Source organism: Leptidea sinapis, chromosome 19 (genome assembly GCF_905404315.1).
Source record: "Leptidea sinapis chromosome 19, ilLepSina1.1, whole genome shotgun sequence".
NCBI lineage: Eukaryota > Metazoa > Arthropoda > Insecta > Lepidoptera > Pieridae > Leptidea > Leptidea sinapis.
The window spans coordinates 12,576,000-12,591,430 of NC_066283.1; the positions used below are offsets into that span (position 1 = coordinate 12,576,000).

Below are 15,431 nucleotides of genomic sequence, written 5' to 3' on the forward strand. Positions count from 1 at the left end.
AAAACCAGCGCTGCAGCTTGCTGCAGCACAATGCTGAGTGAGAGTACCTGTATTTGATCACATACCATAATTAATATGGTTGATTTTATTTTAGATTTAGCATTGTTTTATTGTATATATTTTTTAGCAATTTTATTTGAGTGTTTTAAGCTGTGTGATGAAATAAAATAATTTTCTTTCTTTCTTTCTTTCATAAGGCCCATAGTTACCGAACGACCACACCTCCGTTCCGTAAGTCATCACTGGCAAAACACACTCATTAATAACCTTCGCATTTGGGACGAGAAGATTTTATGGAGCTTCCAGAATACTTTCCGTCCGAGTTGGATTCGACGAAAGACCTGCCTAACTGGGTTATTTGTCCAAGGTACGTCTATCTTAGCTACTCGTCAATAATTTCGAGAGTAAAGTCCCAACTGTTACGGGAGTAGATGCGATATAAATACTTACATTTGTTTCAAGAAACCATGGTTAGTATTTAAAGTGTAGGTACGCCAGGACCATGCTGATCCCTCAACAAACCAGGCGTCATTTACTATCACACTAGCGAAATTACACTAACCCCTGCCGATATAATTTTAGATCTGTGCGATATAAATGATTTAATTCGTAATATACAGTGTTATTCTGTAAGAACGTCTATGAATTTCACACATTCTTTGGGTGGGAGAGTGCCAACTCTCGTTGCTGTCGCGTTTCTGCATAATGTTTTAATTACAACGCTTTCCAATGTCGAATTATGTCATGTACGATGGCCGCACTTCCTGTGTCGCTTGTTATTGGTAATGAAAGTTAATTTGCGTAACTATTTCATAATGTTTTAATTATTATATTAATGTTTAGGTTGTCCATAAATGCCTGCTATGTTGTATAACAAATGAAAACTGTTTCTTGTTGTATTTTACTTTTAATTATGATTTAGCAGCGTTTCGCGCCAATTTCAAAGAAGCTCATTGGTTGCGATGCGCTCATGTCGCCCCCCGCGCGTTTCCCGCCTAAGACCCTATTTTTGATTTTGACCTCTGCGCATTCGACCGTGTTACTGTCTGTATGACCGTGTATTACACGGTCTTTCAACATCCTTGTAATAATTATTTTAATACGACAATCAAAAATTTATTTTTCTTTAAAAATTTTTGCTAATATCGAAATTTTGCTACTAAAATCTAATCTCGTAGACGAACGTTGGCAAACGAGAGTGATCACCGCTGCCCGCACTATCCTGCGACACCCTCATGTCGTATCGACTGGGACATGTATTTTTATTTTTTTTTATTTATTTATTGCACTATCAATTGAGTAAATAGATTCTCCCATATTATTTTAATTATTATATTTAGTTCAAATATGCTTTCCTTTGTGTTCTTAGTAAGTATGGAATTATTATATTGTGTACGCTTCGAAAATATTCAAAATAAATACTGAATCAATCGGATAGTTTTAGAGCTAAGAATACTACATTGGAGCCACTAAAGCATTTATATGAACTTTTATAATATTGAAACTTTCTCTCGCCCACACAATAAAGTGAAAAGTTCACGAGTTTGTTAGAGCTATTATATCAGAAAGTACGTAATACGAGTATAGTTAGACAACATTGTAAAATATGTACTTAGTTCATTAATCAAAAGTTATTAAAAGTAAGATCACGGTCAGCATTTCAACTTTTTATTCCAATTAAATATGAAAATTATAAGTAATTATAATTTTAGTAAATAAATAACCAAATCAATATTACGGTTTGTAGAACCAAAGTGAGTGAATCGCTTTTATCTCAGAGATTTTCACTAGGCTCATGGCACGTTGTGACGTTTGTCAGCGCACTGTTAAAACAAACACAGCTGCATACGTTTACACATAATAAATCTATACTAATATTATAAAGCTGCAGTGTTTGTTTGTTTGTTTGAACGCGCTAATCTCTGGTACTACTGGTCCGATTTGAATGATTCTTTCAGTGTTGGGTAGTCCATTTATCGAGGAAGGCTACAGGCTATGTTTTTTTTCTCAAAATTAGGGATCCGTAATAAAATTGCTATTTTGTAACACAAGGTGTAAAATCGAAAACCTATTTTTGCGTGCGCTGCAAAAACTATTGACAATAGAACAAAATGATGTACAGGCAATATTTTATTACTTATAAAACTATCGCGTGAATTATACTTTACATGGCAAAACAACGTTTGCCGGGTCAGCTAGTATCTAATATGTTTAATTAAAGCTCTGTTCAAACTGAGGCGAATAACGCGCGGGACGCGTTTCAGAGCAATTCGCTCGCTCGCTTAGCCTCTCAAACTGACGCGACTTCCTGCGTGTCATTTTTGGTTCTTCAGTGGAGAAACATAATGCATTGTGAGATCAAACAATCCCGCCGGGCGTCCCGCTCTTGTTTCGCTTCAACTTGAGCGACTACTCGCGTCTTAAGCCTATGTTCAGATGACAAGCGCTCAACGCGCGTTTTGATAACGCGCGCTTACAACTACATACATTTTAATCAGGCCGTACACATGCTTACACGCGTTTTAATTAAAGCAGCTAATATAGTTATAACATTATATGAATAGACAGCGGACACTTTTCTATTATTTATTTCGCTAAAATGTAAACTTACCACCCAGCGCTGCTATTGAAATTTCTCTTTTTTATGAAAATATGGGACGAGACGAGCAGGACGCTCAGTTGATGGTAATTAATACGCCCTGACAATTACAATGCAGTGCCGCTCATGATTCTTGTAAAATCTAAAAATTCTGAACGGCACCACAATTGCGGTCGTCATCTTGAGACATAAGATGTTAAGTCTCATTTGCCTGGGCAAATCGTGAAATAAATTATTGAATATTTACAAATACGGCTGTATTGGCTTGAACCATTTGCCTGTCCTAATAATGGACGAAGAAAACACATAAATAAATTATGTCGCAAACGTCAGAACATTTCTGAAAACTTATTTTTAGATGTCGTTGTGCGCGCGCAACTTAATAGTCAAAGAAGTTTATCTTCATTATCATCAAAAAGGTGCAAATGTCATTATGTTTTGCTTTTATGTTAATATAATTTTAGTTATGAACCTATTTAAATATTATTTTATTGTATTTTGGTTTGGTTTCGTCTTGTTACCAATGCTCTAAATAAATAAAACAAAAAAAAAGACTTGTGGCACTCGGGGACTGCCGCGGTAAAGCTATTCCATAGCATTTTTTATCAACTTATGCAATTATAATTATTTATTTATTTTATTTATGCAGTATTTTTTTGATAAAATTAATTTAAAAAAAAGCAAACGGGAAGTGAGTAAAATTTAACTTGCAAGATTTGATTACAGACAGACAACGGGACAGGTGAAACTAAATAAAAATGCTTGTTATGACAAGCATATATCTTAAGATTTTTTAATTATTATTATTTTGATAATAATTAAATAAACTAAAGATAAAAAAAATAAAGATGTACCCCAGGTTCGAACCTTCGGACCTTCTGCACAAAAAGCATACCTAATAACCGCTGTTCTACGGCAACTTTAATGACTGTGCCGAAATATCTATATACATTTAGTAAGTAAGTGTTAGGTTATTTTCGTTACGGAATTTCTGGATTCGGTCTCCACGCTCAAGGCCCGCGATAGAAGCAATCAATAATTGTTAATTGTCAATGTTTAAAAGACACATTTTAATAACCAACTTCAAACAACTTTTGTGTTACTTCAACCTGTTATTTTGGTGTTAAAATTTCACTCTCATCATTTTATCATAACGCGCCTAAAGAAGTATAACTTCAAAAATGATTAGTACAAAATTCATGAAAATCACTGAGTCAAATAATATGTACCAATAATTGTAACTTATACGTTCGAAAGTTTCATATTATGTTCATTCCATTGAACGTGCTAGTTTGCATATTATGTTTATTCTCACCATGATCACGCGATGTAATCCGCCATGAACTGTTATGAATATTGTATCACTTTATACATATTTTTGCATTGCATAAGCGAAACGGTACCTCACATGATGCAGAGTAATAAATGCAACATTTCTGAAGCGTGAAAGTGCGGAAGTGGTCAGTGATTAAAACCGATTCTGAGGGAAAGATAATCGTCCACATCGACTTTAACTTTTTTTTAATGAAAATAAGGGACGAGACGAGCGGGACGTTCAGATGATGGTAATTGATACGCTCTGGCCATTACAATGCATAGCCGCTTTGCACACGATGCCGGCTAGATTATGGGAACCACAACGGGGCCTATTTCTGCCGTGAAGCAGTAATGTATACACATATTGTTTCGGTCTGAAGGGCGCCGTAGCTACTGAAATTACGGGGCAAATGAGACTTAGCATCTTATGTCTCAAGGACATGACGAGCGCAATTGTAGAATTTTTTGGTTTTATATCTGTTATGCCATTAACAATTAATTAATGTAGTTTTTCAATATCTATAATAATTTTATGTATGCATGGACCAGTGGCAGGCTCCTTTGCACAGGATGCCAGCTAGATTATACGCCGGGTCTTTTTCTGCCGTGAAACAGGAATGTGTAAGCATTATTGTGTTTCGGTCTGAAGGGCGCCGTAGCTAGTGAAATTACGGGGCAAATGAGACTTAGCATCTTATGTCTCAAGGACATGACGAGCGCAATTGTAGAATTTTTTGGTTTTATATCTGTTATGCCATTAACAATTAGTAACATGTAGTTTTTCAATATCTATAATAATTTTATGTATGCATGGACCAGTGGCAGGCTCCTTTGCACAGGATGCCAGCTAGATTATACGCCGGGTCTTTTTCTGCCGTGAAACAGGAATGTGTTAGTATTACTGTGTTTCGGTCTGAAGGGCGCCGTACCTAGTGAAATTACCAGTAATTTCACTGAACGTCCCGCTCGTCTCGTCCCTTATTTTCATTAAAAAAAAGTTAAAGTCGAAGTGGACGATTATCTTTTCCTCAGAATCGTTTTCAATCACTGACCACTTCCGCACTTTCACGCTTCAGAAATGTTGCATTTATTACTCTGCATCATGTGAGGTACCGTTTCGCTTATGCAATGCAAAAATATGTATAAAGTGATACAATATTCATAACAGTTCATGGCGGATTACATCGCGTGATCATGGTGAGAATAAACATAATATGCAAACTAGCACGTTCAATGGAATGAACATAATATGAAACTTTCGAACGTATAAGTTACAATTATTGGTACATATTATTTGACTCAGTGATTTTCATGAATTTTGTACTAATCATTTTTGAAGTTATACTTCTTTAGGCGCGTTATGATAAAATGATGAGAGTGAAATTTTAACACCAAAATAACAGGTTGAAGTAACACAAAAGTTGTTTGAAGTTGGTTATTAAAATGTGTCTTTTAAACATTGACAATTAACAATTATTGATTGCTTCTATCGCGGGCCTTGAGCGTGGAGACCGAATCCAGAAATTCCGTAACGAAAATAACCTAACACTTACTTACTAAATGTATATAGATATTTCGGCATAGTATTAAAGTTGACGTGGAACAGCGGTTATTAGGTATGCTTTTTGTGCAGAAGGTCCCAGGTTCGAACCTGGGGTATATCTTTATTTTTTTTATCTTTAGTTTTTTTAATTATTATTATTATGACAAGCATTTTTATTTAGTTTCACCTGTCCCGTTGTCTGTCTGTAATCAAATCTTGCAAGTTAAATTTTACTCACTTGCCGTCTGCTTTTTTTAAAATTAATTAATTTTTATCAGAAAAAAATACTGCATAAATAAAATAATTATAATTGCATAAGTTGATAAAAAATGCTATGCAATAGCTTAACCGCGGCAGTCCCCAAGTGCCACAAGTCTTTTTTTTTGTTTTATTTATTTAGAGCATTGGTAACAAGACGAAACCAAACCAAAATACAATAAAATAATATTTAAATAGGTTCATAACTAAAATTATATTAACATAAAAGCAAAACATAATGACATTTGCACCTTTTTGATGATAATGAAGATAAACTTCTTTGACTATTAAGTTGCGCGCGCACAACGACATCTAAAAATAAGTTTTCAGAAATGTTCTGACGTTTGCGACATAATTTATTTATGTGGTTTCTTCGTCCATTATTAGGACAGGCAAATGGTTCAAGCCAATACAGCCGTATTTGTAAATATTCAATAATTTATTTCACGATTTTTACAATATTGTTCTTTCTACAAACGTAGCACGACGAATAAATAATTTTAAGTATTTGTTTTGTTACGCCAAAGAAGTATAACTTCTTGCGTGCAAACATATAAGTATACACACACTTTACTAAGCTATTCCACTTGGATTGTTATTGTGTGTCGAATGTTAAGAAAACAAATTAAATAATGCCATTCATTTAACCTACGTGGTTGGTATTCAATTTCAGCCTTTATGTGGTTTTCTTTGTGGTATTTTTATTATTGCATGGTCATTATATTATGGCATCTATAATATTATTATTCATATTCAGCCGGAAGACGTCCACTGCTGGACAAAGGCCTCCCCAAAAGATTTCTACGACGATCAGTCCTGCGCTGACCTTATCCACCGTATTCCGGTGATCTTGACCAGATCGTCGGACCATCTTGTGGGGGGCCTACCAACACTGCGTCTTCCGGGTACGTGGTCGCCATTCGAGGACTCTACTGCCCCAACGGCAGTCCGTCGAACTATGTCCCACTGCCACTTCAGTTCATTTATATTATTACTAGCTAACCCAGCAAACGTTGTATTTCCGATATTAAAATCGCGATACAAAAGTAACTGTTGATCGTAGATGGGTGAAAATTTTAAGTTGTATGTATTTTTTAATGCTGACTCATAATCATACAAATTTAAAAAAAATGTCAAATAAAATTTCGTGTGGACCACCCTTAACATTTAGGGGGATGAAAAATAGATGTTGTCCGATTCTCAGACCTACCCAATATGCACTCAAAATTTAATGAGAATCGGTCAAGCCGTTCAAAGATTAACACCATGACACGAGAATTTTATATATTAGATTATATATACCTAATTGATTCGTCATTTACATACTTACCTATTGGATTTAAATTACTGAATCTACCAATTAATGTTCGAAAAACGTCCGATGTTGACACTGGGCTGTCAGTGCAATAGACAGATTGACACGTAAACACAATCTCGCAAGCGGAGTTACGTATGGCCGTTTGTGATATTCTAGGTATATATATCTGTATAAATACCACTGGACAGCCTGTTCCATATGTTTGACAGCAATTTTCTTGTGCCTATTTGAAGCGCCACTCGCAAGCGTCCAGAGAACTAATTTTGACGTACAATACAAAAGGTTGCGAAGGAACGTACAATACTCTGAAGTATTTTTGCATTTTGAATTAATTTGGTTCGATTTCCGTGTTATTTTTGCTTCAAGAATCAACGTAATAAAGTACACTATTTTTTTGTAAATAAATTTGCTATCGGCGTTTGTTTAGCCGAGGTCGTAATTACTGGTTTCTAGAACCGTAGACTCTCGCTACATGGCCAACTGCGCCAAAATGGCGAATATCAAACAGGCACAAAAGCACTTCATCATCCGCTTTTGTATTACATAATATTATAGTAACATCTATGTAACAGTAGACACCTTGACTAACTATTTATTACATAGACAACACAAGGAAATGTACGCTACATTGTCTATGGTTCAACACAAACAAAGATACAGGATGATCTCCGGCAAGGGCGATCAGACAATTGGAACCTTCCTGTCACTTCATGTACACTTCCTGTGCGCACCCCACTATTCGCAGCGTCATTTTTATGCCATAGACAATAGCGTTCATTTTTAAAAGCCATAAATCTCTGAACGACCGTACGGTAATTCATTTGACAGCGGCGGTTTAAATTTAGAATTGATTTCGCCGCCAGTTGTGCGCACAGATTACAGTTAAAATGGCGGCATTTTAATGTTCATGTATTTTGTAATATTTGGTTAAGTTCGTGTAGGTATTTGTAAGTCATTCCAGTTCAAATTGCAGTTTACCTGTATACATACAAATCGCTTGACCGACCACAGAGTAAAGAGTAATAATTTTTTGCACCCGAATACGTCGAGGCTTAATTTAATAGTATAATTTCCTGTTCCAACATTCCTCTTGATATATTATTAGTAAAGAAAATGAAAACTGTATCAGCTGTATAGACAGCTAACGTGATGGCAGGTCAATAAAACTGACATGATTTGACATGACCAACGGTTAGCTCAGTTGGTTAGAGCACCGGCACGGAACGCCGGAGTTCGTGGGTTTCATAATATTTTGTTTTTCAAAATTTATTTGTGTATTAATCCTAGAAGTGACTTTTAAAAAAACATAACAAATTGTTGACATGATTTACTCAAAGTAACAAAAGTAAACAAAATATTAATGCAATCATCATCCTAAGCTTAGATGATTTATACGTCTAGATCTATCATTTATACGTCTAGTACTCTATGAAAAAGAGCGCAAAAAATGCATGCTGGGAGAGTTTGTTGCGCCGCTTCTTCTCTCTCAGACCGCCATTTGTTTCCGAAGCGGTAGCAGTATTAGAAATGCCATCAAACAAAATTCAAAAGGATTCAATTTTGAGAAAATAAATGCCTTTTATGACAGCTGTGAAAACGTCGAAAAAATGTGTTTAGAAATAATCTCTATTTAGAGCAATTCACGCACACTAACACAAAGTGCTTGCTTGTCACGCACACTGAAGTATTATTCCTGTTTTTATCGGTTGTCTAACAGCAAGAGACTCTATCTAGAAGTATTAATTATCTAAGCTCTTAATTCAATGCATGTGAAACTATATATTGTGTTTCATATTTTTACTGCGGACATTCACTTTCGGATCCCCGGAGCTCAAGGTTTTTCCAACAGTGCACGATTCCTGTCTGAATTTCATAATAATATAGTGGCTAAAACCGAAGACGCTGCACACTGTTTTAAAAAAAAAAACAGGAAGAGCGTGAGGGGAAAGAGGAACGGGTGAGGGCTCCACGTTCCAGCGAAGTACATAGATAATATGGCTGTGTAATAAATAACAGAAAATAATGACTGACAAAGTTTGAATTTTTATTCCAACGGGCAGATAGAAACAAAATTATTTTATTATTAAATTGTAATTATTCAAAGTCAAAGTCAAAAAAATCTTTATTTACTGTAAATCCTTAGGAGCTATCATTTAGTGCAAGTCAGGATGAAGTACAAAAGTTACAATAGCATTCAAATGAGTATAACAATATTCATTAACAAAATTTAGAACATTAATACCAACTATCTTTATCATTCAAATAATCCTTCACATTATAATAGGCCTGAGATGTTAATTTATTTTTTACGACACATTTAATTTTTTTAATAGGTAATATTTTAATTTCACTTGGGAGTTTATTATTAGTTATTTATGCAACTGTTGTGTAATAAGGGGTATTAAAACACGAATGTGGGTTTATGACACGAGACGAAGCCGAGTATGATAATAGTATCACATGAGTGTTTTAATACTTAATTATCAACAGTTGCATACAAGACTTTATCTACACCCAGAATATGAATCTTCTGAAACAGTTAGCTTACTGCTAACATTAAAACAGCCAGCCGTAGTAGTAACCTAATATCATCCCTTACTGATTATATACAAATAAACTAAGTATTAATGAAAGAATTATTAATTTTAGTAGTACTAGTATTTACATTTTGTATTGTGCTATTATTAAAATTCACATGAATATTATGTTATTTTGCAGTGTTTAAAATATCCGGCGGTGTGCTGTCAAAATTTGAATCGCTCATTTTTTCAAGAAAAATGGCGGGGCTTCGAATAACCTACTTTTTTTTACGGCGCGCCATGTTCTGGTAGTGTGGAACGCGCGTAAACGAAAATTTCACATTTACATACACTCACACATATTTACATACATATATCACCGCACTCGCCGACGTGTGCGAAGTCTCTTCAAACCTTGTGATCTTCTCTCCATCCAGCCTAGTGAGCAGGCGGTCCGAGGTCCGAGTCTCCTTCCGAGACGCCCCGCGCCTGTGAGCTACATTTTCGGCCTCCAAGACCCCCGCCCGGCTTTGCTGTAAAAGCCTTCAGGGCTATCAGCACAGAGGAGATTTTTAGTCGGTAGGGGGTTATACCATATGATTTAAGCTAATTTTAATTTACAGGTAACACTGTCACGCAATGGCAAAGTGCTGCTAACCTGCTGTGATGATGGAACAATTTGGAGATGGGATAGGACTAACAGCAGCCAAAAAGAATAGTATTAGGTAGGTAGAAGTATTTTAGGTTAATAGTTTAATTAAAACAACCGTGCACTTTTCCAAAGGAGCACAATAAATTTGTGCATATACATGTAAGCACCCTATTGTATTCATGGTTTTAACTACAAGTCTTAAGTAAAAATTCAATGTTTCGTAATATTAATAATTTACTTTTTCATACTAGGGTAGGTCAGTCAAATTCAAAGAATATCATTAGAAGTACAGCTGTAGTTACAAAATACTATAACTTTCTAATAATATTATTATTGGCATGTTGCGCATAGAAATGCATTAAAGTATTTCTACCGCATATTGTTGTGTATACGAGCACCCAGACATGAAGAAAAAAGTCGAACCTATGATCCCTTACATGTATGCTGGCATTCACACTCGACCTTACAGATCTAGAATTAATTTAAATGTATTAGTACAAAGATGACATCCCTATAGCATTCTTTTCATTTGTGTTTATTAGACAAATTATTTTGATAAAGCAAAAGCTTCCAGCTAAAATTAATTTGAAGTCTAAAGGACAAAAGGAAAGGAAAGACTAAAGGTATGTCATTAACTTTACAATTATGTAATGTATCGTTACATTTTTAAGTTTATTTTTGGAACTATTGCAGTACATAATTCTAATTTTATAAGTGTTAAGCAAGTTATGAATGTAAACAAAAATTAATGTGAAAGAACAGTGTTTAATTTTATATGATTATAGAAATAATGCTGTGATATCTGACTATGTTTGAATAGCTTTACATTGGTGTAACTTTTAAGGATACTCCATTAAATTATTTTCTTAATACTCACTTTAAATATGAATATACGAATATGATACTTTTTTATGACACACGTTCAAATAAAAAGCATAGAAGCTTACAACATTCCTATGCTTTGAAATTAATCCGGTTCGAAGGACCAAGTGATGTAAATAAAGAATACATACACACACTCACGCCTGTTTCCCGTCGGGGTAGGCAGAGACAACAGAATGCCACTTGCTTCTATCCTTACAAACCTCACGCGCTTCTTCTCGTCCATATCCCATTTGGTCAACAACTACTTAAATCATATAAGAGCTTAGCCTACGTGGCCTGCTCTGCACCAGACAAGAACCATGCATAATTATCCTCTATATTATAATCTACTGCACTATAGTAAGCCGTCTTTGCGTAAAGAGGTTTTATACAATTAGGCACGCAATTATAACTTCATCCAGGTAATTTACATCCCCTGACAATACAGGAATTAATGTTAATATTCGGAATTGGATCACATAAGTCGTTTCCAGTCATCATGCGGTATCAATCTGGGGCTACACTTAATTCTTAATATCGTTATCTTTCCCACCTCTTTTGTGCATAAGGGGGCTTATGATATGACGTCAGACCTTCGCTGAGCTAAACACAATAACCTCTACGATTTGTTTTTTTTTATGTGATCTTAAAGAGAATTAAAGTTATTAATTTGTATAGCAATAGTTAAGGTGTATAGCAAGATACAGTTAAGCTGTTTAATTAATATCGACATAGTTTGATGCCATACATTGGTACCCATAACTGGTAATAAAAATAAAAAACTTCGTTTAAAAAAACCGACTTCAAAAACTGAAAAGTATCAAATAACTAAATATGTAATTTAATACACCTCTTATACAAAACTTTGCCTTTAATATTAATAAACTACTATTATTTATATATGTGCTACTTATTGATAGGTTTTAAGTCGGTGTTTTTTTTTTAATTTTTAGTGTCAGTTAATAATAATTAAATATCATCAACCTGAAAGAAAACTCCTAAAAAAGCCATACTCAAAAAACAATTATATCATCCAGGTAGATAAAAATTTTCATAAAAAATGTTCATAAAATGAAAACTATTCCGCATCGAACTAAAGAAGAATTACGTAAATCGGAACATAAATGTCCGAGTAATCGGTTTACACACATAAGAAAAACCGATCGAATTGAGAACCTTCCCCTTTTTTGAAGTCGGTCAAAAAGAAATGAACTTTTGACATTCAATCGTGTCATTTCCTTGACCCAGAGTAATGAAGTGATTTTGATTTGATATATTTAGTATGTTTGATATATATATGTCAAACATGATTCACCTCCATTTGTCGGTTTCACCGTTAACAAATTTTTGCAGATAAGGAAACACATGCGGGCCTGTTGACAGACCGTTAGCGATAGAAGACGGTTAACAATTATTGTTTGACTTCAAATGTAAAAACAATGTAATTGATAAATAACTTTAATAAAAGAGCGCAAATAAGCATACTGGACTTTCTTGTGCAGTTTTGTCGTTGATTTTTTTTACTTTTTAGTGTCATTAATCAGGTAAATTAAAAGATTTCGTTGCTTTTTATTGTAATATATTAATTACTATTTTTTAAGTAGCCTATCGGTAGGCCTACGAAAGGTTCCGTGTGCCTTAAGGCGAAACTAAATGCCAGCGACCTTGAGCGATATGAGTTCACGGCTGCCGGTCCGCCATCTATGTAACAAAGCCAATATTTTCAAATATCTTGCGTGGACAACACTTAATATGCTTACAATCCTTGTTATTCACTACTAATCTGAATATATTAACCTACACAAAAAAGTATAAGCTATAAGAATAACTTTTCTGAGAGAAGTAAGAACTTGTTTAACTTCAAAGAAAAGTGGTAGTTCAAAAAGGCTCGGCAGTATTAAATATAACCAACAGCAAGCATTAGAAACCTACAAATAAGACTTAAGGATATGTGTAACAGGATAAAGTAGTATTCATAGCTCGAAATGCTATACTTTCACCACAAAACTTGTCTAAAACACCATGTTTGCGTGTTTTCTGCTTACTCTTCGCCTTAAACAGTGTAGATCCCCTATGTCACGTTTTTGTGAGATACTAAAATATCGTGAATAACATTTGTTAGCTATGAATGACAGGTAAGGCTAGGACCCACTTATCGGCAAACGAAAAACTCTATAAAAAAGGCAGTACATAAAGTATAGTAACATCATCCACGTAAACAAAAATATTCATAAATAAATAATAGTTAAAAAAAAATAAAAAGCACGCTTTATATAAAATTCAACTAAAAAATAGAAAATAAATTTAAATTGAAAATAGTGTAAAAAAATATTTTTTATTGTAAAAAAAGCGTGGGGTGCTTTTTAAGATATTATTAGAATAATAATTCTTCTACACCCCACGCTTTTTTTACAATATAATATATTTTTTTACACTATTTTCAATTTAAATTTATTTTCTATTATTTATTATTTTTTAACTATTATTTATTTTTCATTTTTTAGTTAAATTTTCTATAAAAGCGTATTTTTAAAACTATTAAGTACTTTAACATCAATTCCTGCCTTATCGACTATTGATAAAAATTATATAAATTGACAAAAATCATATTTTGCAAATTGAAAAATTGAATAATTTTATCAAATTAGTGTAATGTCATCGGTCCTCGATAAATCTACAAAGTTTGAACGAAATCTAGCCGTTTAAAGTGGGTCAAAATCGCGCCGAAAGAAGTCGGTTACAAACATACATACAAACATACAGGTGAAGCTAATATAGAGCATATAAAAATGGTTAACTTCTGTGTTATTTATTTCCCTTATACGCATATTTATTTCCCTTTAAACGAAAAAAAACTGTATGACGAACACTATCCACGAAGCGGAACGTACCGGTTCAACTCCCGGGCGTGTCACCCGACACCGCTTGTATTATAAATTGTTGCGGGAATCGAATCTCCGTAACCCGAGCTGCCGGTTTCACAAGACTCTTACAGGTTATAAGCCCAGCACGACTTGGCCCTGCGAGTGAAATTAATTCCTTAATCCTTTCCAATATTATAAACGAGAATGTGAGTTTGTTTATTTGTTTGTCTGATAATCAGGGGCGTAGCTACCGCCGCATCTGCCGTATTAATTATACGAGGCCCCCGGGCCACAGGGGCCCCCCGAGGTGCGTAAGCAAAAATTAATAAGAATTTTGCTGCTTGCGAAAAAAAGGCAAGGAGAGTGTATATTGAATTTGAATTATTTGTTACAATTTTGGATAAAGTGATGAATAAATATTTCTTTTAATTTTATACAAACATTTTTTTTTCTTTTGTGAGGAATCTTTACCCTTCCCAAGTAAATTTTTATACGGGGCTCAAGGGCCAAGGCACGCTACGCCACTGCTGATAATGATAAAAAAAATATAATCAAGGACAATTAATCACTGCATATAGTAGGTATGTTATTTTTTTTGATTTGAACGCGAGTGTTACACATTTAAATAAAACACTTTTTATAGGATTAAAACGCGTGTAATTGTAACTGTGTTTATACATTAGAAATTGCGTAAAAGTTTTATTATTATTTTAGCTAACCCGACGTTTCGACACCTTTCGAGATCACGTTTACAGGGGGACTGTTGATAAAATGAGTCAAATCAAAACTGTCATCGATAAGTATGAATAACATCAAATTTTAGTTCGAAGCTTAGTTCATAGTGTTCTTTCTAATCGCATTATACTTCTCAATGGTGAAGTCGGGGCTTCCTTTGGTGTGGTTAAAGTAGGTTCTATAGAACATGTTATATGCTGCTGACATTGATATAGTGTCTCTGCAAAAGAGAGCTGTTCGTGCTATATATCAGCTTGGTTATAGACAGTCTGTCAAAGAAAAATGTACAAAAATAAATATTTAAATGTTCATTGTCAGTAAGTACATTTATGAAAATTTAATATATGTTTACAAAAATTGTCATCTTTTTGCTCTTAATAGTGATTTTCATTATTATAACACTAGAAATAAGGGATTGCTTGTGACTAATTATAATAGGCCTCATAAGATATATTTTAGGTTAAATGTATTATAAACTTTTATAAAAAAGTTCCACCCACTATTCAGGCATTAACTATAAATAAATTTAAATATTTTATTAAAAAATGGCTCTGTCGTAAATCCTACTACTCCACACCTAAATATCTAAGTGATTGGACAGTCTGGGACTAGATTATGATTATTTTATAGCAATGTTGGGAGACTTTTACAGCGCCATTTGTTTCCGAAGCGGTAGCAGTATTAGAAATGACATCAAAAAGAATTCTAAAGGAATCAATTTTAAGAAAATAAATGCTTTTCATATTCGTTATAAAGAGCTGA

General features: G+C 34.1%; 1 long non-coding RNA gene across 1 annotated transcript in view; it reads left to right on the top strand.

Moving 5' to 3' along the window:
• The window catches only part of LOC126969748 (uncharacterized), a 304,380-nt gene that overhangs the window by 84,746 nt on the left and 204,203 nt on the right, over positions 1 to 15,431 (top strand). The window lies entirely within an intron of this gene.